Raw genomic sequence first — 25,406 nt, 5'->3', positions numbered from 1 at the left:
TCTCCGTCTAACAGCCCTGCATGCCTATTCTCACGCTCTTCTTTTTCTGGTGTGCTGAAGTCCCTCAATAATATTTGGTGAATTCCCAAAGGACAGCCGGCACATCTTTTGTTGGATATTCCTGGTCACCTTATTATTTTGTTGCTGTTGTGAAGGGGGTGGGCTTTTATCCCACTATTCTTTCGAATCTGTTATTTCTGGTATAGAGGCATGCTGTTGATGGGGGGCAGGGGACACTGTGTCCAGTGTCTTTGCAGTTATCTCACTAGTTCCGATACGTTCCTGATTCTCTGGGATTTTATGTGTAAGAACACTTCGAGTTTACAAATACAGTTTTGTCTCTTCCTTACCAATTTTAATATTAATAGAAGTTTTGATGGATGGATCTTTATCATATTCCTAGTTTTATGGGAAGATTTTTCAAATGTCTCCATTAAGTATTGTGTGTACATTTTTAATAGCTATTTTTTATTAAGCTAAGAAATTTAACTTTCTTTTTCTAAGAGTATTTCCATCCAATAAACATTCTATTTTATTCAGTATTTGTTTCCTTGTATGGAAAATGTTACATGGTTTCCTTTTTCAACCTATGAAATGAAATGTGGCTTCAGTAGATTTTCTCCTGTTGAATTATACTCTGCGGACAGGATCACTTTATCATCTTTTTACATTCCTATTTTCAGGCTCTATAGTTGTTGGTATGATTTTTTTCAACTTGTATCAGGTCCCCCATTTCTCAACGTTTGACCTTGTTCTCAACCTCTTCCTCTCCTGACAATGCACATGTGCTTCTCTTCCTTCTACACTCCTTCTAACTTAAAGTAAGAAGCATCCTTCACTGAACTCCTCCACCTTTTCTCTCCATTTCCCCATCTTCCCACTGCCTTGAACATCGGGCTCCGTTACTTATCCTATTCCATTTTTGATTTGCAACTTCTTTTCTACTATTTCTACATTCTCTGCCTCCAAAAGTGCATATGTCTCTGCTCCCTGCAATTCTTTCAACCTGCATTTACACTTGAGATGGCCCACTGTTTTCTTTATTTACATGAAATCTCTTGAAGGGCCCGAAGGGCCTGGTGGTGAGGACCTCAACTTCCTCCTCGTTGGACTAAACTGGACTAAGTTTACCTGTGACCTAATTACTAAGTCAATTACCCTGTTTCTGTCCTTTATTCAATTTAATCTTGGTGCATCTAACATGTCCCCTGCCTTCTTGATATAGTTTTCTTCCTTAGTGTCTGTGACGCTATTTTTCTTTAATTTTCTTTCTTTCTATCTCATCATTATTTCTGTGGCTCTTTTTCTTGCTCTTCTCTCCTCCAGATATTAATGAATTTGTGCACAGGAAAAAACTAGAAATCATCTTTTGAAACATTAAAGATCTATTGATTACATAAGTTCCATAGATGGTTAGAAATATAATCTCTGTCTAATGTGGCTTTTGAAAGTCTCTAAATCATAAATAGATTAGATGATCAAATTAATATCAACAAAAATTTGGTTTTTTTTGCATTAGAGATGTTTTCACTCTTCTTTTTGTCTGTGTAATGATTGGGAAAATCGTGCATAAGAATATCAAAATATGAACATGGCTCATTAAAATAGTTACATTTGGGATAAGGATTAAATATTTTTTAAGATTTATTTATTTATTGGGGGGCGGGTTGGACAGAGGGAGAGAGAATCCTGAAGCAGAGTCCCTGATGAGCAGGGAGCCCAATGTGGGGCTCAATCCCAGGACCCTGAGATCATGACCTGAGCTGAAATCAAGAGTCAGCCGCCTAACTGACTGAGCCACCCAGGTGACCCTAGATATATTATTTTTTATCAACTTAAACCAACACTAGGACAAAAGAATGCTGCCATGAAGTTTTTTTATAATTGAAATATGACTGACATAGCTCTTTTGAAATAGTTATTCTTAAGTTTGTCTTTGATTGTTTTCCCATGGTTTAACATCCTCAAATAAGTCTTCATCTTGCAAAATTCTGTACCTAATACGTACTGATGCATAAAGAAAATGTATCAACTAAGCAGATTGTTCTATGATGGCTTGGATTATCAGACATTTGCAAGTTAAATTCAATATTACTGTATAAATTTAAAGAACTAACTGAAATTAACATAATTTATTTGTTCCGTTAGTGAATAACCAAAATTTTAAAGTTCTTCAAGCTATTTTATATGCTTATTAGGATAATTGTAATTATTCATTTTTATTTAAAAATTAAATGATGTTAAGCATACAGTGTTTGATGAATATAAAAATATATATCATTGAATTATAAATGATTTTGCCTCCAGCTGCCAACTTGAAATGCCAAGCATTTCACTGACGTTCATATTTCATGTGATGTTGAACCATTTATGGTCCTTGTGCTGCCATATGAGAAACAGCAATATTCATCAACCTTTTATGCTTCATGAAGCAAAAGGCGTTATTTCATTTGTGAGTTTCTTTCATAATAAAGACTGACTGAATCTCCTCTTTTATTTTTCTTTGTAACTTTAAATGATGGTAGTCGGTCAGAAGTCCCCATTGAGGGTGTTTATTCATTTTCTCCATAGGAGTAGACCACAAGCTCAGTGAGGGTCAGCAGTAGGTTTATCTTATTTGCCATTATACTCTCAGCACTTAACATAATGCATGGTTAGCAGGAACGAATGCATTTATTTTCAATTTCTTTTTTTTTTACTCTTTTTTGGATATAGTTATTAATTTAAGTGGCCCACCCCTATATTCTCATCACAACTGGGTACCTAGGGGTTCAGAGGAATATTAATACATGTTACCTCCTGTCAGAGGCCTTCAGTATAACTGAAGATATAGATTAAGGAATATGGTCCAGTAGAAGATACTATATCATTAAGCTCCTTCTTGACTATCACAAAGTATAAATCATGTAGATATTCATAAAAGAGGGATTTCTGCAGAGAACCAGAATTATAGAAGTGATAGTTGGGTGAAGCTTAGAGAAGAAATATTTGCAATAAACAGGGAAACTGCTTTCCACATGAATGGAGCAAGATATTAAGGGCTTGAGGAAATAAGATCATTAAGCATTGTAGGGGCTAAGAGGACCCAGGGTTCGTTAAAAACGAAAAGAGGATGTTTGGAAATTGAGTGGCATTTGCTTCTTGATAATAAAGGATTCTGAAAGGCATGTAAAGTATATTTTACTTTAGGGAGAAAAAAATAAGAATCTAATGAATAGGGGCGCCTGGGTGGGTCAGTCAGTTAAGCATCTGCCTTCGGCTCAGGTCATGATCCCAGGGTCCTGGGATCGAGCCCCACATCAGCCTCTGGTCAGCGGGGAGTCTGCTTCTCTCTCTCCCTTGGCTACCCCCTTACCCCACTCTCTCTCGTGCTCTCTCTCAAATAAATAAAATATTTTTTAAAAAGAAGAATCTAATGAGTATTTGTGAGGAAAAGAATCACCTAATGGTATGTCGCAGTAGCTTGTAAATTGGATATAGTGAAATACATTGTGAAATTGAGTGCAGACCTGGATTTAGGTGGAGGTAGCAGGAATGGAGGCAAGAAAAAGATGGGGTGATTGATTTTAGATGGGTAAACAGAAAGAGGCAAACTAAAACCAAGCTGTCAAATTTGGGTAAAGAAATGAACTGAGCCTGGGTGGCTCAGTTGGCTAAGCGTCTGCCTTCGGCTCAGGTCGTGATCCCAGGGACCTGGGATCGAGTCCTGCATCGGGCTCCTTGCTCAGGGGGGGAGCCTGCTTCTCCCTCCACCTGCTGCTCCCCCTGCTTGTGCTCTCTCTCTCTAACAAATAAATAAAATCTTAAAAAAAAAAAAAGAAATGAACTGAGGTTCTGCAGTTCAGAGATAGGAAAACTGAAAGAGGAGGGTTAGTTTTTGACACATGAAATTTGAGATGGTAGCCAGAGAGTTAAGTGGAAATGTCCCAAAGAATAAGGAAGGTACTTAAACTATATCATGCAAAATAATTTCCCTTCCCCACATTTCATATCAAATATACATCCATGTTCACGCAGTTTTTTTTCTTTTTAATTGTGTCTGTTTCTTCTAGAACATTTTCATCTTACAAAATTTAGTTTTCACGAACTCTTGTTTTTTGTGATTTATTTTATAAATGCCTAAGTACTTCAGTAGGCTAGTGCAGAAATCAAGAAGAGTGAAATGTTATACACTCATTTTAATACAAAATTACCTATTTGAGAAAGATATAAAGTTTCCTTTCCTTTAAAATGGGGATGATAATTCTTGCCCTACCTAGCTTGCAGGGTTGTTGTAAGATCAGAAGAGATGATGGGTATGAAAGCTCTTTGAAAACTCAAATCCTTTACAAATGCAAGCTATCATCATCATGATTATACAGTGCCCTCTATATGAACCTGAAACAATTTTCAATTCTCATCTATCATGTCACTCTTCTAATTCCTGTAGAGCATGTCCCACAAGATTTCTATCATAGGACTCTGTTTTAATCAACGACAATGCATTTTCATGAAAGCATAATATTGTTTCTATAATAGATATTCTTTGAACTCTGGATGAAGACTAATACACATTTCAAGGACCATTGTACTTCTGAGAATTTTTTCCTATCTCTTTGATTTTATAGCTTCCTTTTCCCCGTATTACATGGGTGCAATAAAATGACTTCATCAGGTAAAGTATCCTATAAAAACTTAACTGTCAATCCCATCATCTTTTCCCCTAACTTCATCTTTTCCCACTCTGTGAGTCTGAATTCTCTGATAAGCACCACCCATGGGCTTTACCCATTGTCACCGGTCCATCCTAGTGATCAAACCAGACATTGAATTTGTAGAAACATAGCACAATCAGCCTCAGGATTTAGTACAGTTGGAATTGAGGCTTGATGCCAACCCAAAAACCATTGTGTCGAAGAGAGTTCTGACTTTTCTTCAGTCTCTCTATGTCTCTCTCTATCCTTTCATCAAATTAGTACAGTCCTGATGCTTGCAATTCCAAAGGGCTTCTCCCTAGCTTCCTAGGCCCTGGGAGGAATAGACACATGGTTCTGGACCATTGCATAGCCTCTGTCTTCATTCTTTGATGCCCTTTTTCTGGAATCTTCCACATGCCCTCTCCTCAAGATTGACTCTTCATATCAGGACTTGACCAAATAGTTCCTAAGTTAATGAAGCCCCTTGGCTTCTATATTGCGGCTCTGCTAGCTGCACCTGCCAGGGCCAGTCTTTGGTGTTCGATGAATCTCAGACATGCCACATTGTACCCGGTAAGCTGGCCTGTGCCTGGCCCTGAGCTTGACCACTCACCTCCCTCATTTAAGTTTGCTAGCCAGTTCCGTCATGCTTTATATCCAGGATGGCATTCGTGTCCAGCTCAAGATGCCACCTTCTTCTGGCCATATCTTTCTGCTGCTTCACAAAATTCCCCTGTCATATTTCACCCAGATAGTGCTAACTCTCTTTCTCTCTTTTTCTTGGCACTTATACAAGAAGTGCAAACATCCACTTAGGGAAGAGGGCACCCTGTCAGGACTGGGTCTTTTCTGATACTTGGATTAGGTCACCAAGTCACTGCAGATTTATGGAGGAAAGAGAAACACTGCACTGGAGAATTTGCTATAATTGCCAGAAGCACCAAACCTGTAATTACTATTGCTACTCTGGGAACTTGAAGTAAAGCCTCCATAGTTAGCTTTTGCCCTTATCCATCCTGATTTTCCTGCCATATTTTTCTACTTTTGCCTTTGTTAGAATTTATAGTAGAAATAGAAATTTAAGAATCCAGCTGAAGATTCTTAGAGTAGTACAAGGAATATATTTTTTTACATTTATTTGATGCCTTGCATGCAACAGCGCACAGAGAAATTTAATCAGTGGTAATAGAATTATTTTAATAAAGTCAGGGAGAATTGACTAACACTTTCACTGTTTGAGCTCATAATGTAAGACATATGTAGCACTTTTTCAAAGAATTATTTATTTGAGAGATAGAGAGAGCAGGGTGGAGGGGCAGAGGGAGAGGGGGAGAGAGTCCCAAGTGGGCTCTGTGCTAAGCACGGAGCCGGATGCAGGGCTTGGTCTCATGACCCTGAAATCACGATCTGAGCTGAAACCAAGAGTCAGTTGCTTAACCGAGTGAGCCACCCACGTGCCCAATGTAGCACTTTCTATCTTTGCATTTCAGTGTGGCTCCACCAGGTAGGTGTTATCTTTACTCCATTTACAAAATGTGGGCCATAACGGGCATTGCAGATGAGGATACTGGCAGTCAGAGAGCTCACGGGTTTGCCTAATTCAGCAACTGGGGACTGTGCTATGGCAATACCATACTTCTGGGCTCCAGGTAAAGATCCCTACCCACTGGCGACCACTCTCTTACTTAACTTCATCCCTCAGCTCCACTTTGTCTTCAGAGCAAATGACAAAGGAGGGTCACAAGGCCTTTTGTTATATCATGCCATCATACAGCTCATTTCCCTTCTGTCCTTCCTGTACTTCAGCCAATCTGAACCTCTAGGAAAGCCATCATATCTTGTCCTTCCTTTTTACCTGGGTAACTGAGTCCTCTATTTTGGGGCCCAGATCCTTTGGGAAAGCTTCCGTGCGGTGTGAGCTGGCCTCAGACAACATCTGGTGCACTCTCTTATTGGAGTCATCAGTACCGTTAATGTATGACTCTGGTTGCCTTAGATTAAGCTTCTGAGGGTACAAAGTGCCTCTTTCATTTTTGTTTCTTCTTTTTCTTCATCTATAAAATAAATATAATAATAGCTACCCTGTAGATTTATTGGGAGGATTAGAAGTAATGTATGTAAGTAAAGTAACTAACAGTGCCAGAGACATGGTACTAAAACTAACAATAACTCATATTTATTAAACTCATTTTCTGTGTGCCAGGTACTCTGGTAGGCATTTAACATGTATTATCTGTAATCCTTATGTAATGATTTTATTCAATGGTCTGAACTCAAAGCCGGTATAAGCAGAAAGCACTTTTACTTTTTTTCTCTTCAGCAATGTTATCAAATCTTATGAACCTGCAGTTTGATCCGTGTTAGGCAGAGGCCGTAGTTTCAGACTATCAGTTATAAACACAAGTTAATTTCAATAATTAAAATTTATTTCCAGTTATTAAAAGTTCTAGACTGTTCTTAACGTGAATGGAATTCAAAACGTGTCCCTTTCCCTCAGCTGACGCCTGACACTGGCTCTTGCCTTGCGTTTCGGAATCGTTTTTGACTTGACTGGGATTTTTCTAGTCGCCGTCAGTCATCAGTGCCTCTGTCACTGGCCGGAGCCGGCTGCATTGTGGGGTGTGCGGTAGGCTCTCTAGAGCCCTGCCTCTCCCCCCCACACCGTACCCACTGCTACTTGGGACCTCAGCTTTCTGACAAGGGACAGAAGCAGTTTAACTCTCACCCAGCTCCAGCCCGAGCAGCCAATCCCACAGCCTCCTTCTGCCAGGTTCTCTTACTTTGGCAGGTGATTCTTCTCAGTAGGATCCCATAAAGAAAGTGGATTACTTTCTGTGATACACCCTGAGCCCGTAGGAATCGCAGGCCTTCTTGTCGTGTCAGGTGTTGGAATGTAGATCTGTCTGCCTGTCTGCCGTCCTCTCTTCTTGCTCTGCTGGTGTGGACTGTGCCAGTCAGCATCCTGCTTTCCGAATTCTCCCGGAGAGAAGGGGGCAGCCATCGGTGTTCACATGGGCCTCCACACTCCAGGCGCGCATGTCAGCTTGTTGTAGACTCTTCACAGTGGTCATGCCGCCATTGGCCTGCACGTTTCTGCAGCCGGCGAGCCTAGGGTCAGAACTGACTCACTAGTTTTTTGTCTCAAAAGTGCCCCACTCACTACTCTGAGATCTGTTAGCGCTGTCCCCTTGGATATGTGTGTGCAACAGGCATGCATGAGAGGAGATAAGCCCAAACCCCTCCCTTAGGTAATCTCACTGCCTCCATGACTTTCTCTTAATGCACGCCATAATTCTGCTCTTGATAGGACAGATGAGGTGTCATGTTAGTGGCCAGTTAGGCTGCTTGTTAGGAAATCCTAGGAGAGGTACGAACAGCTGCTCTTCACAATCTTTTCCCCTATTGTTCTCACTTTTAGGTCTTAGCTGAAATATTTGAAAAAACAGGAAAAGCCCTGTTCCACATCTTTGTATATATAAAGCACTCATTTACATCTGAAGAAACTGTGACTCTAGAAGTCAGGTTATCTTTCCTATGGCCACTAAACTTATTTAGTGAAAGTCCAAACCTAATTTGTATCTAGGTTAGTGTAATCCCAAACTGACTGTTCTGTTCACTGTACTCTTTACTTCAGAATGTGATTGTTCAATTGTAAATGGTTACCAAAGGGCATCTCTAAGTTGAGATAGATAGCAATGGCACTCTTTGGGATTTATTTAGGTAACTTACAATGGAAAATGGAGGTTTGATGCTGTAGACATATCAAGGATTATCCAACTTAATTGACTCCTGTATTTGAGCTAGTAACTATTAGTCATTTTCGGCCAGTTTAAGAAATATTTGATAGAGCTAAAGCAGTGCCTAGCTCATTGTGAGAATTCCATAAATATTTGTTAAATGAAAGACTGTAGGAATTCAAACTCAGCTGATACAACTACTCCTAGCAAATGGTGGCGAGTGTTGGATTTTGTCGAGTGCTTTGATTGTGTGGGTCTCCCTGTTATTCAGCCATCCATCATCAACCTTTATATTCAAGGAAATGTCTTTAGCATTTTTATTGGATGACTGCAGGTCTCTTACATGTAACCAGGAGAAATACCAAGCTCTCAAAAGAAGGCTGATTGTGTCAGGGTTGAAAATTTAATCAGCAAGAACCAATTTAAAAGAGCCAAGTTGTAGCAAAATCTAGAGAATTCTGACTTTGAATAGAATCCTTTCCTGCTTCACTATAGCCTCAACTTTCTTTCAGCTTTTAAATAAAAAAATGCTGATAAATGGCCAATAAAGAATAGCTCAATATAGCACAATAGTTATCCTTTTTCTCTCAATGTTCAGAGGGAAAGAACATCTGGATAAATCTCAGGGATGTTTGGGGAATTTTAGAAACTGTCCTCTCAGTCAGGTTAATTTATTAATGCTCAATTAGTAAAAATACCATTGGAAATGTTTAGTCCTTCTCATATAGATAATACTTGTAGAGAGAATTTATTGAAGAGATTTACATATAAAATTATGAGGGAAAAACAAAAATATTAAAAATAGCTACAGCTATTTTATATATTCTGATATCTTTGCACTTAGTGATGTATAGCACACATCAGACACTTAAAAATACATTTCTGTATATGAGATTCTTGAAAATGTGAAACTATAGTGAGAGAAAGCTGATCAGTAATTGCATGAGGGGAAGAGGCTTGACTGCAAAGGGGCACAAGGACATTTTTCAGGAGTTGAAAATGCTCTGTATCTTGATTGTGATGGTGGTTACATGAATATTTTCCACTTCCCAAATTTACCAAATAGTATAATTATAGTGGGTAAATCTTTTGTTATCTACATTATATTTCAATAAACCCGGGGGAGTGAAAGAGAAAAAAAAATCTTTATTACTGAATTTAGACTGTTTCACCTTTATTATTTTTTTTTCTGTAAAGCGAATAGGACCGTGGTAAATAGTCTACTTTAATTATGTTCTACATGGAATAAAATCTTAAGTTTCAAATTATCTTAAAGACCGTTTCGTGTAATCCTTCCTTCCTTCCTTCACTCTTCATTCTTCATTCAGTCTTCACTTAGTTGCTTGTTGCTGGATACATGAAGTCAAATAAAAGGCATAACCCTTGCCTTGAGGAAGTGTATTAGTTCTTAGCTATTACTGTGTAACAAATTGCCCCCAAATTTAGTGACTTAAAGCAACACACATTTATCAAACCACAGTTTCTGTGGGTCAGAAATCCAGACACGGCTTACCTGCATCTTTTGTTTCAGGATGTCTTACAAGGCTGCAATCACAATGTCAGCCAGACCTGGGATTTCTCATCTGAAAGCTCAGATGGTCAGAGGTCTGCCTCCAAACTCACTAATGTTGTTGTTGGCAGAACGCAGTATATCGAGTTCACCCTGGCCTCAGTTTCTTGCTGGCTGTTGGTGGGAAGCTGCTTTCGGTTCTTTGGCTAGTGACCCTTTCCAATATGACCCTTTCATCAATGAGTGCAGACTGAGAAGACAATAGAGTCAGCTCAGAAAACAAAATCACAACCTTTGATAACTCAAACACAGAAATGGCATCCCCTCAACACGGTCACATACCCTTGGTTAGAAAAAAGTTATTCATGAGAAAGGAATAAACAAGGACATCAATACCAGGAGGCAGGTATCATCATCATCATCATGGTGCATACATGATCAAGTTGCTGTGAAAATTAAACAAAATAATGAATGTAAAGTTCCGAGAGCGTGGTATCTGTCAAATAGTGGGCATTCAATAGAAGTCATTCATATTTTGTTATTATCCTTGTACAGATCTCATTCCTGACCTAAAATCTGCATCTCTGAAACTTCTTCCTTGTTGAACTTGGTTGGCAAACTTGGGGCTTACTAATCAAGGTGTATTCACTTCCAAATGCTAGACCTGCTTTTAATTTACATCTGAAGACAATGCATGTGTTGCCTTCATATCCTCCCTTCCTCTGCACATTCCAGGCTTCTCTGTTTCCAGAAATGTTCCCTACATAACATGATTGCAAGCCTCCCAAGCATCTCTTCTTGACACACTCGTTAGATTATAAGTCATCACACAAAACTGAATAACCGTATAACAAGTCAGTCATCCGGAGGAAAAGTTTTCCAGTGAAGATGATCCATAGATATTATTTTTACCTCAAGTTAATTCATAAGCAATCCTGATCTAGGCCCTAATCAGGATGCGTATGAGAAGCTCAGACACGTTTCTCACAACTCACTGAGTTTGTGAACAGTTGGTACACATTTTACAAAAATTAATATCAAAGCACAAGAGAAATATTTTAATTGATAAATGACGAATCTATACACAACAAAGCAATAATTAAATAAAGGGAATATATTTACAACTAAAAAAATGCATTTACATCTAAAACCGTTGAATCAACTTCCAAGTTAAGAAAAGATCATACTAAGAATTGAATATTTATTTTAGAAGAAAGAGCATTTTAGCAAGTGACCTATAAATTAAGGTCAGTATTTTTAAATATGATGTTATATGTCAATTGTACTTAATAAAATAATTAAAAAAAAAAGATTAATACACTTAAACTTACATCCCCGAGAAAAGATGTATGAAGTAACATTCTTGCAGTAAAACTTAATTTTTAAGTATTTCATCATTGATATTTCTCATTCTAGGAATTTTTATTTCATAATCGTTTTCAAAAAGGGAAGAGAATGCATTTAAATAAAATAGTTTATCCTCATATGAATGTTCTCTATTATTAGATTTTACCTCAGGAGACAACATACATTTTTAACTTCTTTGATGTTTATAAGGAATGTTGGTGATCATGTTAATATTTTTAATGTGTTAAATGTTATTCAACAGAAAAATAATAAAATGTCATTTATTTAAATTTCTGTTGTAAAGGAAAGAGCAAGTGCTGATGATGAATTGTTTCATTTACACATTATACTGAAGATTTTTTAGAACTAATTATATTGGCATTTCTTCTTACAAAAAGAAAACAAGTATAAATAGTTGGTCATAGGAATCTTCAAGTATTTTCAGCTTCAAATTCCAAGTTATTGAAAATAACTCCACTCCAAAAATTAATTAATAAAATACATAGGAAATTATATTTTAAATGTTTTTATTCTACCTTTGTATTGGAAATGCAGCAGTGGTTGCAGTGGAAATAAAATGTGACAAAAAATACAGAAACAAAGAATGCACAAAGCTTAATTTCCACTGTATGCATGTGTCTGTGTATATATATATATATAAAACACATTTTAAAAACCATTAAATACTAGTATCTCAATAGAGAAAAGTGGGCTTATGATAAGAGTCTAAAAAATATGCAGTAAATGTGGATAGTGGTTGTCTATGGGTTATGATTTTTATTTTCTTCTTTATATCCTCAGTGTTTCTGAATGATTTGCCAGAAACATGTATTATTTTAACAAGCAGAATTAACAAAGTTGATCTTTCCATTAAAAATATATTTTGTGCTCAATCTGTGAACCAAAATAAAAATGAACTTAGTTTCATTATGGTTCTTAAGGAGAATAATTAGAAAATGCTATGATTTTTTAAAAATAGTAGTTTTTATTTTTTTGTGAACTTGTAAGAATTGTTCACTTAGGGAAAAATGTATTTAGAGTTACTTTTATTTTTTTGTGGAAATCCTTTGCACGTATGGGGAATCATCAAAGAAAGTACATTTTGTTATTAATTAAGTCATTAAAATTCAAAGTCAAAACATTTATAGATTTATCTTCAGTAAATAAGCATCATATTTATATCAGGTAAAGATTGCATTATAGCATATTGATAAACATTGCATACTTACAACTATAAGAAAAAAATCTATCTGAGCAAGCTGTTAAATGCTTTTGTTTGGTGACACATTTTATTCAAAAGGTAAGAAATATCTCTTTCTTTGCAGAGGGGGGAATACATTACAATTCAACTTCAGGGGTCTCTTTTAGACTTGCATTAATATTGAGCAGTGGTAGAGGTGGAGATTTTTACTTTGAGTGCCTTGATTATGTTATTGCTAAATCACCTGACTCGTGTTAAATGAAATATATAAAGGAACCATGAGGTACCAAAACTGTGTTCCTGTGCTTTTCTTTCAATTTCAATTTCATGCTTATTTTGATGAAACTGTGAAAGTAAGTAGGGTTAAATAATATTAAAACCACTGTTAGATCATTTGTAAACTCTCATTTTCAAGAAGAACATTCATGAATACCATTCTGCTAGTTAAAATCTAACTACTTAAAACTGTTCAATAATTATAGAATATCTATGCTATTTATATTTATTTATTTATTTATTTATTTGTTATTTATTCATTCATTCATTCTTTCATTCATTCGTTCTTCCTTCTGCATGGATTAAACTATACCTGAAATTTATTATTCAGTTTTGTGTGATGACTTTTTTTAAAAAATACTATCATGTATTTGAAATGAGGCTTGTGTAAAAAAGCATATATAGATTTTAGAAAAAAATTTTTTAAAAGATTTTATTTTTAAGTAATCTCTACACCCACCATGGGGCTCGAACTCACAATTCCAAGATCAAGTCACATGTTGTACCAACTAAGCCAGCCAGGCACCCCTAGTTCTTAGAAATTGATTGAATCTCAGTTCTGCATTTAATATTTCAATGAGCAATGTTATTTTGCTTTAAAATTCTGGAAAGATAAAGTTGATTTTTGCCTTTTAACATATAGCCATCTGAAATAGTTTCATTCATTCACTCATTCATTTATTAATCCATTCAATAAACATTGAAAAGAACTTGTCTGTGTTCCAGGTACTGGGTATCCAAGCACTTGCAGACCAGAAGGGGAAATAACAGACAGACAGATGCGTGCACACACACACACACACACACACAAAGAATGAAAATTGCTTTGATATAGATATTTTGATCTTACCTATATTTGAAATACTCAGTTCTCTCTCTCTCTCTTTTTTAATTGAAATATAATTGAACTGCAGTGTTATGTTAGTTTCAGGTATACAAGTAGTGATTCAACAACTCTATACGTTATGCTATGCCCAGCACAAGTCACCATACAGCACTGTTACAGTACCACTGACTATTCCCTATGCTGTACCTTTCATCCTAGTCACTCATTCATTCCATTACTGGAAACCTGTATCTCCCACTCTTCTTCACCTATTTTGCCATTCCCCTACCACCTCGCCTCTGGCAACCACCTATTTATTCTCTGTATTTATTTATAGGTCTGTCTGTTTTATTTTGTCTTGTTTTTTGGATTCCACATATAAGTGAAATCATATGGTATTTGTCTTTCTCTGTCTGCCTTATTCAACTTAGCATAATACTCTCTAGGTCCATCCATCTTGTTGCAAATGACAAGATCTCATTCTTTTTTATGACTAATATTTCATTGTGTCTATACACTACATCTTCTTTATCCATTTATCTGTGGATGGACATTTAGGTTGCTTTCTTACCTTGGCTATTGTACATAATGCTGCAATAAACAAACATAAGGGTGCATATATCTTTTAGAATTAATGTTTTAATTTTTTTTAGTACTTAGTAGTGGAATTGCTGAATCAAATGGTATTTCTGTTTTTAACTTTTTGAAGAACCTCCCTAACTGTTTTTCACAGTGGGTGTGCCAATATACATTCCTACCAGCAGGGCACAAGGGTTCCTTTTTCTCCACATCTTGTCTTTTTTTTTTTTTGATACTAGCCAAGTCTGACTGGTATAAGGTGATATCTCATTGAGGTTTTGGTCTGCACCCATTATTCTTAATTAACAGAGAGTAGCAACTCAGAAATTTACATATACTTATTATATGTATTTTTAAAGTTTGTCAGTAGGCTTTTTAAAGTTTCATGAAACATGGTTTTAGAAAATATTACTTTGAAAAAAAATTGGTCCTGTTACAATTACTGAGATTGTCTTCTGGTGTTGTTTGTAATCAAGCCATATGGGGCCAATTATCTAATATATAAATTTATTTCCATTAAACATTTACCTTATTACAACCTCATTGTAGACAGAATAATGGCCCCCTAAAGATGTCTGCCTCCTAATCCCCAGCACCTGTGAATAGGTTACTTTACATGGCAAAGAGACTTTGCTGATGTGATTAAGTTAAGGATCTTGAAACGGAAGATAATCCTGGATTATCCAGTTGGGCCCAGTGTAATCACAGGGTCCTTCTAAGAGGGAAGGAAGAAGATCAAAGGTGGAAGAAGATGGGATAGAGAAGCAGAGGTTGGAATGATATGCTTTGAAAATGGAGGAAGGGGCTCCAGCCAGGGAATGGGGACATCCTTTCCAGGGTGGAAAAGGCAAGGAAAGGAATTTTCCTCAGAACCTCTGGAGAGAATTCAGCACTGTCTATACTTTGATTTTAGCCCCCATAAGATTTAATTTGGGCTTCTGACTGCCAGAATAGTGTGTGTTTTTTTAAAGATTTTATTTATTGGGGCGCCTGGGTGGCTCAATCAGTTAAGCGTCTGCCTTCAGCTCAGGTCATGATCCCAGGGTCCTGGGATCGAGCCCCGCATCGGGCTCCCTGCTTGGGGGGAAGCCTGCTTCTCCTCCCCTACTCCCCCTGCTTGTGTTCCTGCTCTTGCTGTGTCTCTCTCTGTCAAACAAATTAAATAAAATCTTCATTAAAAAAAATTTATTTATTTGAGAGAGAGAGCAAATGCGGGGGTGGGGGCAGAGAGAGAGAAGGAGGAGCAGACTCCCCATTAAGCAGGAAGCCTGACATAGGGGCTCCATCCCAGGATCCAGAGATCATGACCTGAGCCCCTGAACTGAAGGCAGATGCTTAACTGACTGAGCCACCCAGGCGCCCCTAAATTTCTATTAAGTTACCAAGTTCATGATGATTTGTTTTAGCAGCAATAAGAGACTAATACAAACCTATATAGCAATAACCCTTCAAATGGCCTCTTTTTTTTTAATTTAATAAAAATCCTAGGTTCATTCACCAGATGAATCACTGAAGAGATGCTTATTTATTAGTAGAACGTGAAACCTTTTTATTATTTCCAGGGAAACATTAAGTAGGATAGCTGCTAACTCTACGCATCAAGCCAAATAAGTCTTCAAGGGGGCAAAGCTACAGAAAAGCAGGTGTTGGTATCACCTAGACCAGAGCCGCTACAGTTCTTTTTAACTGAGACTCCAGATACCACTGGAATTTTAAGAAACCACATAAAAATAAAACATTTGAATGTGAATACTTTCGATGCTTCCTTGACTTGTCACACATTCAAAAAGAGCCTCTCCTGGTAATAATCTGTGTGGTGCTGTTAGTATATCAATTGCAGACAAGCAGAAAGCTGAACCCTTTATTGCTCCTTCTGTTCGCTAGGAGTATTCTGTATTAGAGCGGCCGGTACTCTGTTTTACAGGGTGAGGGGAAAAACTGTAATAACTTCTGTGCCATTATTTTTGAAACTCGAGAGTTCATTAAAACTCTCTTTGGCTTTCTTCACTGCCATTTTTCTTCCTCCTTATGAATTATTCAAGGCAGATTTCCGTTGAGGTAAATAGTTTGATTTGAAGGTTTTTGTATCTGGATTTAGATGCAACAAGAAGTGTTAAATGCTCAGAATTTTAAGTGTTCAGAATGGCACAGACTCAGCTCTTAAGATGGAAGGCATTTGCTGTTAACGCTCTGGGGCTGCTATTTGGGACTTCAGTGTGGAACTATTTGTCCTTCTGAAGTAGGTAGGCATTATGAGGTCTATAGTATAAATCAGACTTTACAGAATGCTTGGTCCCCAAGCACTTTGAACATTCTAATCCACTTCTCAGTTTACAGAACGTTTTTTTGATTTTACAAGGTAAAGTTTCCCTTTTTTATTTAACCTTGCCAATGCATTATTAATCTCTATTATTTTTCAGGTATTATATACCAAACAACAAAAAAACATTAGCCTGCATGTTTCTCTGGGATAAAATGAGGTTGTAAGTTTTGAGTTCTTCTTTCAACAAATAATGTGAAAGCTAAGAGGACCTAGGAAACATTTCATTTTTATATAACTCAAGGTAAGCCTGATCTCTTCTTTCATAGTAGTCATTGCTTCCTGGGGATTCTATATCTTATTTTTAATTTTTAAACACTTAGCTCATGGAGTTTACATACCTGAAAAACCGATATATGGAACACATGGCTGGAAACTACATTGCTTTGGAACTAATGGGCAGAATTGGTTGAGTACAATGTAGCACATTTAAAAAACAATCCAAGGAAATCTTATTATAGTTCTGTCATCTGCTAAAATTCACTTCCCTAATGTCAGTTTCTGTTAAAGCAGTCTACATAAAATTATGTTCATGAAATTATGCCCAGGTGGCAAAGCGTTTATTCACGTACTCTGCTCTAACACGATTTTTTTGAGTAGCAGGAATTCCATTTACTAAAGAACGATAAGAACTAATATTTAATAATTAGTGTGTGCTAGGTACTTTGCGTGCATTGTCTACATGAATGCTCACAATGACTCCATCATATAGTTTCTGTAGCATCCCATTTTAGAGCCAGAAAGTTGTTTGCAGAGCACTGTCTTGAATCAGTCTGTCTATCAAAGTCCATGCTCTCAAGTACTCAGCCAGTGATTACAAATTCAAACATGTGTAAGAACAGAGATTTATGAAGTTACCCAAAATAATGAATGAATTTAAATTCATTTACATTTAAACTGGACACTGGTCAACCTTTACATATTTGTATGACTGTATTCAGCTTTCAGCCTCTCGTTTTTTTTTATTATTATGTTATGTTAATCACCATACATTACATCATTAGTTTTTGATGTAGTGTTCCATGATTCATTGTTTGCGTATAACACCCAGTGCTCCATGCAGAACGTGCCCTCTTTAATACCTATCACCATCAGCCTCTGGTTTTAAACTCTACACAAAGCCACACTGCTTTCAGAAGCATTAATTTATATGCATGATTATTCCTTTATTCATTTCAATTTTATTCAGGTTTTATCAGAGACTGTAAGTGTGCAGAGGACAGAACTGCATTGTTATATTACCCTTTCATGCCAAATACCTACCCATTAACTCAGTCATGTGGTCTGTCTGGTGTCAAGACAGAAGAAGGAGCTTCCTACCTGGGCCTGGGGGAGATACTGAAATCAGAAGAATGTTCAGACTCATAAGCCAAGGGAAAAGTTGAGTTCTGAGGAGGTCACATAAATTGAAGGGGCTAGAAGAATATATTAAGATCTAGCCTACAGCACTAGTGTCTTATGGCCATGAATATGAGCGTGATGGCACCTGCTGAAGGGAGCTGAGGCAACACTTCGAAACCAGCTTCATATTTGGTCCGTGATGGCACCAGCCATATTATAAGGCAGACTTGGGTCATTTTTAAGGAATGTGGGCTGAAGTGTATATCAGTATTACACATAAAAATTTAAAGATAAACGAGGTGTTTAAGTCCTGTAAGAAAAAGCTATGGAAGAGCTATGGAGGTGCCATTAGTTTAAGTTCCCTTAAAGGATTTTCATTGTTCAGATGTCAGCTAACAGAGAAACATAGGGAAATTTTGCCATTTGTTTGATGGTTTAAGGAAATATATTTTCAAGAATTAATAACATTCTTATTGATATATGTAATTAAGCTATCCTTTCTCAAAAATCTATAATAGCTCCTCATTTTAGTTATAGCAGACATCCTTTAATTTGATAAGTTATTTAAGTTTTTTGGTCTTTAATTTCCATGAAACTGGGTGTGTGATTTTTAAAACTTTTCTTCAGTGGATGTGCTGATAAAATATTAAATTTGAAAATCACTGGGATTCTGTGCTTAATCAGAACTCTGTCATCTTTAAAATTCAACAGGTCAGCAGTCAGTTATGACAAGGTCCTTTATTACTTGGTAACCCTTTCTACTATAATGCATTTAATGTCCACCTGCCCACCCTTCCTTCCTTCTTTCTTTCCTTCTTTCCTTCCTTCCTTCCTTCCTTCCTTCCTTCGTTTTATTACCTTCTATTGGAAAAGGAACTTCATAGAGTTCTTGATTCAGTGGTTGGATATGGGGAAGGCTTATTCACCACTAGGGGGCATTTGAAAACATAAGAGGGAATTTGGGGTTTTCTACATAATTGAAAGAATAAAGGAGACCTTGTTACTAGCATTTAGTAGCTAGAGGCCAGGGATATTGTTAATCATCTTGTCGTAGATGGAAAAAATTCTCATGTAAAAGGTCAGCAGCATCCTTTTTGAGAAATATTGTAATGGATCGTGTCCTTGAAGTTTGAAAAACACTGTGGTAAAACTAATTTCTTTTCTGATGAGGATTTTCATTCTTTTTTTTTTTAATTTTAATTTCAGTATAATTAACATACAGTAGGATTTTCATTCTTGATTTGCTCATGCTCTTTTTGCCTCGAGCACCTCTCGCAATTACCCGGTCGAAATCCTGTTTATTTTTTAAGGCTCAGCTCAGATCTCCTCTCCGTTATGAAGTCACTTTTGTAAACTTCTCACTTTACTCTAAGCTCAGAGTCCTTCCTACTTCTTGATAGCCTTTATGTAATCTCTCTCTTGAACACAAGTTTGAATAATCCCCAAAGCCATAGGCAACTTGAGAAAAATGTTGCTCGCTTTTCCATTTCTGTTTTCCATATCAGGTTTGGCAAAGGGCCTTGAAAATAGAGAAGGCTTTTGTTTTGTGTTATTTATATTAAAGTGATGCGTCTATGGAGAAATAGACAATAAATAATGAAATAAGAGTGACTTATCCTCACCCACAAAAACATCACCATGATAGACATGCTACTTGAGATAAACAAGCCTGAGATTCAACCTAACTGTATTCATTTATGATTAATTCACTTTAGGAGCTCCATTAAAAGTAGACTATGAAACCTGTTCTTTAATATCCTTTCTTGTTGGATGTATGTTGAATCCATGACTTAAATTTCAGTACACAGACTACCCTATGGTAACAAAGATTTTTCTAGAAATAAAGGTAGTTTTCAGGGCTTCTCTAAAAAATATATATATATTTAATATATATATATTTATATATTTATAATTTATATATATTTATATATTTAATATATATATTTATATTTATAAATAAATATATATATTTATATATATAAATATAAATATATATTTAAATATATGATCAGCTCCCTACCAGTTGCCTGAAACAAGATCAGGTATCGTTGGCCCACTGCCCTAGTTCATATGCGATGAAGAAATCAACACTATCCCACAGCCTAATTGTATTTGCTTTAAGGAACAGGAAGTACTCAACTCCTGCTAGATGTTGGTAGTAAAAGTAGCTGCTGCCAGTATCATTTCTAGAACTTATTTCTAGAACCTACATGCACTTTGAGATTTTCAACTCTTCTCAAAGGATTCCTATATCCTTTGGGCTATAGTTTTAAAGAGAGCTTTTGATGTTAAAGTTTTAGTAAGAGAATAGAATTGTTTCCTTGAATATACTAGTCTATTTTTTAGAATATTATTTGAAACCACATTGGTGAAACTATTGTAAATTTTGTTAGTTTAATGATCCACGTGTGTTTTCATTCTCGTTGGGTAATGGTGATAAGCTAGAAAAACGTTGCAAGAGAATTGCAGGTTTTTACTAAATATGAAGGAAACAAGATGATTCCATGCCATTTAGGACCTAAAAGAAAAGGGGAAAGATAGGAAAAGTTCAGTTAGCTATACCATCTATTTTATTCTGACTTTGGGCCACAGTGTATTGTTAAGTAAGGACTATCAGATATATGTTAATGTATCTTTAGATCATTGGTTTTCTGCATTCTTAAATGGCTACACAAATAGTGTCAGTGTTGAATAGCTGAATTAACAGTTCTGGAATTCTCTGTGTCTGTCTAAATGTTATGTATGTATGTGTGTCTAGGTGCTTATTATTTCTTCCTTCCAGTTAGAGTATGAATTTCCAGGATTTAGGAAGTCCAGTTGTATTTCTTCTCTGACCTTGGGTAGTACACCCATTCTGAAAATCACTTTGGCAATATGAAGTCCTGGGGTGCGGGGGGTGGGGGGTGATAAAGTTTGGGATGGTGATGAAAATAAATGAAAAAAAAAATCCCTTTACCTTTTTCTTGGTATACTAAGTAACATTTGGGAATATAATATTAGGTAAATATATTCAAATATATTCTGGATCAGAAAGTGCTGGGTAAGTGGAAAATAAGAGGTGGCACTTCTAGGCATTTTCTTTTGCTATAATATCACCATTTTGAATAAACCATTTATACAAACATACACATATAACCGCTTACCCGGGAACATCAAAACTGAATACTTAAATTAAGTTTATGTAATCAGGAAACATTTCAACTACCATGACCCTAAGAGTATAAGGCATGTTGAAATAAATAAAATACCAGTGCTTTCTAGAAGCATTATAGAACCTCAGGCATTCAGGACTTGCTGGGATTTGTCCTCTGTGGCATTGAAAGGAGATGATGGGTGATTATACTGTCAAAGCTTCTAGTTTTCAAATATAATCTTCAAAGGAGTGCTGGGACAGACATAGAATAATTTTAATAGACTTTGGAAGACTTTGGAACATCAAAAAACAGAGAAGAAAACTTGCATAATAACACAGAAACATTACCAGTATTGTTCGTCCCTTCTCCCTCCACCCTCTCTCCCTCTCTCCCTCTGTGTAGATACACATATATGTTTCAATGTATGAATAGATAATAGAAAAAACCATCCTCTTCTACAATATTAATTACATATTCGTTTCCTTGAATGTTAAGATACATTTCAAACTTTATTTTATTCTGTTTTAAGTTTTGAAAGCTTTCAACACATTCCTTAAAAAAAAAAAAAACTTTATTGGGATAGAATTCACATATACAGTTCACTTATTTAAAATATTTAATTCTGGGATACCTGGGTGGCTCTGTCAGTTAATCGGCAGACTCTTGATTTTGGCTCAGGTTGTGATCGCAGGGTCCTGGGATCCAGCCCCGCATTAGGCTCCTGGCTTGGTGGGGAGCCTGCTTGAGGATTCTCTCTCTCTCTCTCCCTCTGTCCCTTCTCCTGCTCGTTCTCTCTCTCTAATAAATAAGTAAATCTTTAAAAACTAAATTATTAAAATAAAATAAAATATATAATTCCATGTTTTTAATATTTCACAGAGTTGTACATTTATCACTATAATCAAATTTAGGTCATTTTCATTACTCTAAAAAGAAATTCTGCACCGTTTACAGTATCCCCCAACCATCCCCACCCCCCTTCTGTCTTCGCCCCACACAACTATTCTACAATCTGTCTTTATGGAGTTGTCTTTTCTAGACATTTCATAAAAATGGAATCATATAATATGCTGTCCTTTGTGACTGGCTTTTTTACTTAGCATAATGTTTTAAGGTTCATACATGTTGTAGCATGTATCAGAGCTTCATTTCTCTTTATTGCTGAACACTATTAAACTAAATTATATGGATATATTATTACATTTTATTTATCCATTAACCAATTGATGGATATTTGGATTGTTTGGATTCATCTGGATTCGTCTTCTGGCGATTATATATAATGCTGCGGTAAACATTTGTATGTATGGGTTTTCATGTGAACATATGTTTTTATTATTTGGGTGAATATTCAGAAGTGGAGCTGCTGGAAAGCATGGTAACTCTGTTTAACTTTTTGAAGGAATTTCCAAACTGTTTTTCAATGAGTGTGCAACATTTTACATTTTCACTAGCAATATATGAGTGTTCCAATTTCTCCGTATCCTTAATAATACTTGTTATTATCTTTTTTGTTATAGTCGTCTTAGTAGGTATGGAGTGGTATTTCATTGTGGCTATAATTTGCATTTCCCTGATGGTTAACAAGGTCAAGCATCTTCTTATGTTTAGTGGCCATTTATATATCTTCTCTGGAGAAATGTTTATTTAGATCCTTTGGACATTTTTTTAAATTAATTTTGATAAATATATATAAAATTAAATTTACCATCTTAACCATTTTTAAGTATACACTTCAGTAGTGTTAAGTCTATTTACATTGCTTTACAACAGATCTCCAAAACTTCTTGTCTTGCAAAACTGAAACTCTATCTTCATTCAGTAACAACTGATTTCTCCCTCTTGCAGTTCTGGTCTTTGGTAACCACCATTCCACTTTCTGTTTCTATGAATATGACTACTTGAGATACCTCATCTAAGTGGAATCACACTGTATTTGTCTTTTTTGTGACTGGCTTATTTTACTTGGCATAATATCCTAAGGTTCATCCTGGTTGTAGCATGTCATGGTATGCCCTTCCCTTTTAAGACCGAATGGTATTCCATCGTGTGTTTTTACCACCTTGTTTTAGCCATTCATCTGCTGATGAACGTCTGGTTTGCTTCCATTTCTTGGCTATTGTGAATAGTGCTTCTGTGAACATGGGTATGCAAATGTCTACTCAAGACCTCATTTTCAGTTCTTTTGAGTACCAGAAGTGGGATTTCTGAATCTTAGAGTAGCTCTATTTTTAATTTTTGAGGACCAGCATACTGTTTCCTATAGCAGTTGTGCCATTTTAAAATCCCACCAACAGAGGGCAAGGGTTCCCTTTGATCATTTTCAATTTGGTCATTTATGTGTTTGTTATTAAGTTATAATAGTTTTTTAATGGATCTCCAACACATTTCTAAATGAAACCAATACATAGACTGATACAGTATTTAGCTATCATTGTGTGTAAAGTGTTCTAGAACTAAAATATAAGCTGTATGGCCTTGGATGAGCTATGTAATCTATTCCTCCATTTCCTTTTCCATAGAATCGGGATGATAATAATACATACAACGTAGGTTTTGTTTGAAGGTGAAATCAGGCTCTGCATGAATGGCCATCAAAAGAATGCCTGACAAATGATAAATGCTCAGTACTTGTTAGTTATTATAATCACTAAACGTTGTTCTTTCAAATATGTATATTAGACTGGTGTTACAACTTGATCTCTGTGGTATATGTATACACCTACTTGTATATCTTCAGTGGTAAATGCCTTTAGTGGTTTCTGTTCTCATTGTTAGCATAGCTGGTGGTGAAAGACCTCGCCACTGCGCAGCTTGCTGCCTCTGCACATCATGGCTAATAGTTTAGAGTTTCAAAGAATAAGAAAAATTCAAAAGTAGAGATAATGATTGAAGGAATCCTACAACTATTACCCAGATTCAACAATGATTCCCAGTGGCAAACAGTGTTAGGATAAATAATTTGCAGAGGTAATGAAAATATCTGGAAAAAGACTGAATAGATTTAGTGTCTCATGCATTTTTACATAACTCTTGATATGATTAACTTTCCTACGTCTCTGTCACACACACACACAATACATATATATGTTTATGTTGTTCTATCTTTAACTACAAGAGCAGGGGAGAAACAGTTCTCTGAATGTAGAATCAACTTTTAATGGAAAATGAAATTTTATTTTTTTAAAGATTTATTTAAGAGAGAGAACACAAGAACGGGGTGAGGGGAGAGGGAGAAGCAGACTCCCTGCTGAACAAGGAGCCCAATGTGGGACTCAATCCTGGGACTCTGGGATCATGACCTGAACTGAAGGCAGCCATTTAACTGACTGAGCCACCCAGGCGCCCTGGAAAATGAAATTTTAGAGTAGAAATTTAAAAAACTCAATTTCCCTAAATATCTATCTATCTATCTATATAGGTATATAGATATGTAAAAGATACATATTTTTCTATATATATATATCTTTTTAAAGTTCATTCACTTTGTGAAACTGGTGTTATCAGTAAAATATTTTGATACATCTTTCATCATAACAATCACAGTAATAATGTTAGCTATGCATACTGATGGAGAAATTATTCCTGGTAAATAAATTGTCCAAGACAAATGACAAAATATAACTAAAATATATCCAAGACAATGTCCAGAGATGATTCCCATCCATTACAACATATCTCAAAATATGTTATAATCATTAGCCTAATAATCCAGGAATAAGAAAGCTATGAAATATTGCCTCATTTGAAAAGAAAAGTTGTGATGTATTTATCATTTTAATTATACCTGTAATGGTATCACTTTAAATAACCCAAAAATATGTAGTGGCACACAATAATAGAAAGTTCCTTATTAGGGCACCTGGGTGGCTCAGTCGGTTGAGCATCAGACTCTTGGTTTCGGCTCAGGTAGTGATCTCAGGTTCCTGGGATGAGCCTGCATGGGATCCACACTCAGCTCAGAGTCTGCCTGTCCCTCTCCCTCCCTCTCGGCCCCTCCCCTTGCTTGCGCCTGTGCTCTCTCTCTCAAATAAATAAAATCTTAAAAAAAAAAGTTCTTTCTTGTTCATTCTGTTAGCATGGGGTGGGTAAACAAGTTTCCACGGCATCTCTGCTCCAACCAGGAACCCAGGCAGGCTGAGGCTCTTCCATCTTCATCAACTGGCTTTTTGACAGGAATTGGTTTGCTACAGGTCTGTAATGCATACCCTACCTCACTGGGGGGATCCCCAAAAAGAAAGAATGATGAACAAGTCAGATTTCCTGTAAGCAAGCTGATTGGTGGCCAGCCTCCTGGAAAACACTGTATTGAGGATATTTACCATCACGGGAATTTCTTTAATCTATGAAATGGTCCTGATCTGACTAGGATTACATGAAAATCTATACATTTATGGAGCATGCCTCACTGGAAAATGTCACATAAACTAATTTCAGTTGAAGCACAAAATGGATGTTT

The 25,406-nt window shown here is 36.3% G+C and overlaps 1 protein-coding gene across 9 annotated transcripts in view; it reads left to right on the top strand.

Annotated features, from left to right (window-relative positions):
• Window positions 1-25,406, top strand: part of RALYL (RALY RNA binding protein like) — a 677,252-nt gene that overhangs the window by 186,220 nt on the left and 465,626 nt on the right. For 3 of the 9 annotated variants that reach the window (XM_036094141.2, XM_036094137.2, XM_078072264.1), the window contains one exon: window positions 16,573-16,716. The exons of 5 other annotated variants lie outside the window; for them this stretch is intronic. The gene's annotated coding sequence lies outside the window, so the exon portion shown is untranslated. Of the gene's footprint in view, window positions 1-16,379; window positions 16,396-16,572; window positions 16,717-25,406 lie in introns of those variants that run through there. One more of the 9 variants, XM_036094140.2, reaches the window with a different exon arrangement.

The sequence above is a fragment of the Halichoerus grypus genome, chromosome 5 (assembly GCF_964656455.1).
Source record: "Halichoerus grypus chromosome 5, mHalGry1.hap1.1, whole genome shotgun sequence".
Taxonomy (NCBI): domain Eukaryota; kingdom Metazoa; phylum Chordata; class Mammalia; order Carnivora; family Phocidae; genus Halichoerus; species Halichoerus grypus.
This window is presented reverse-complemented; position numbering and strand designations above follow the sequence as displayed.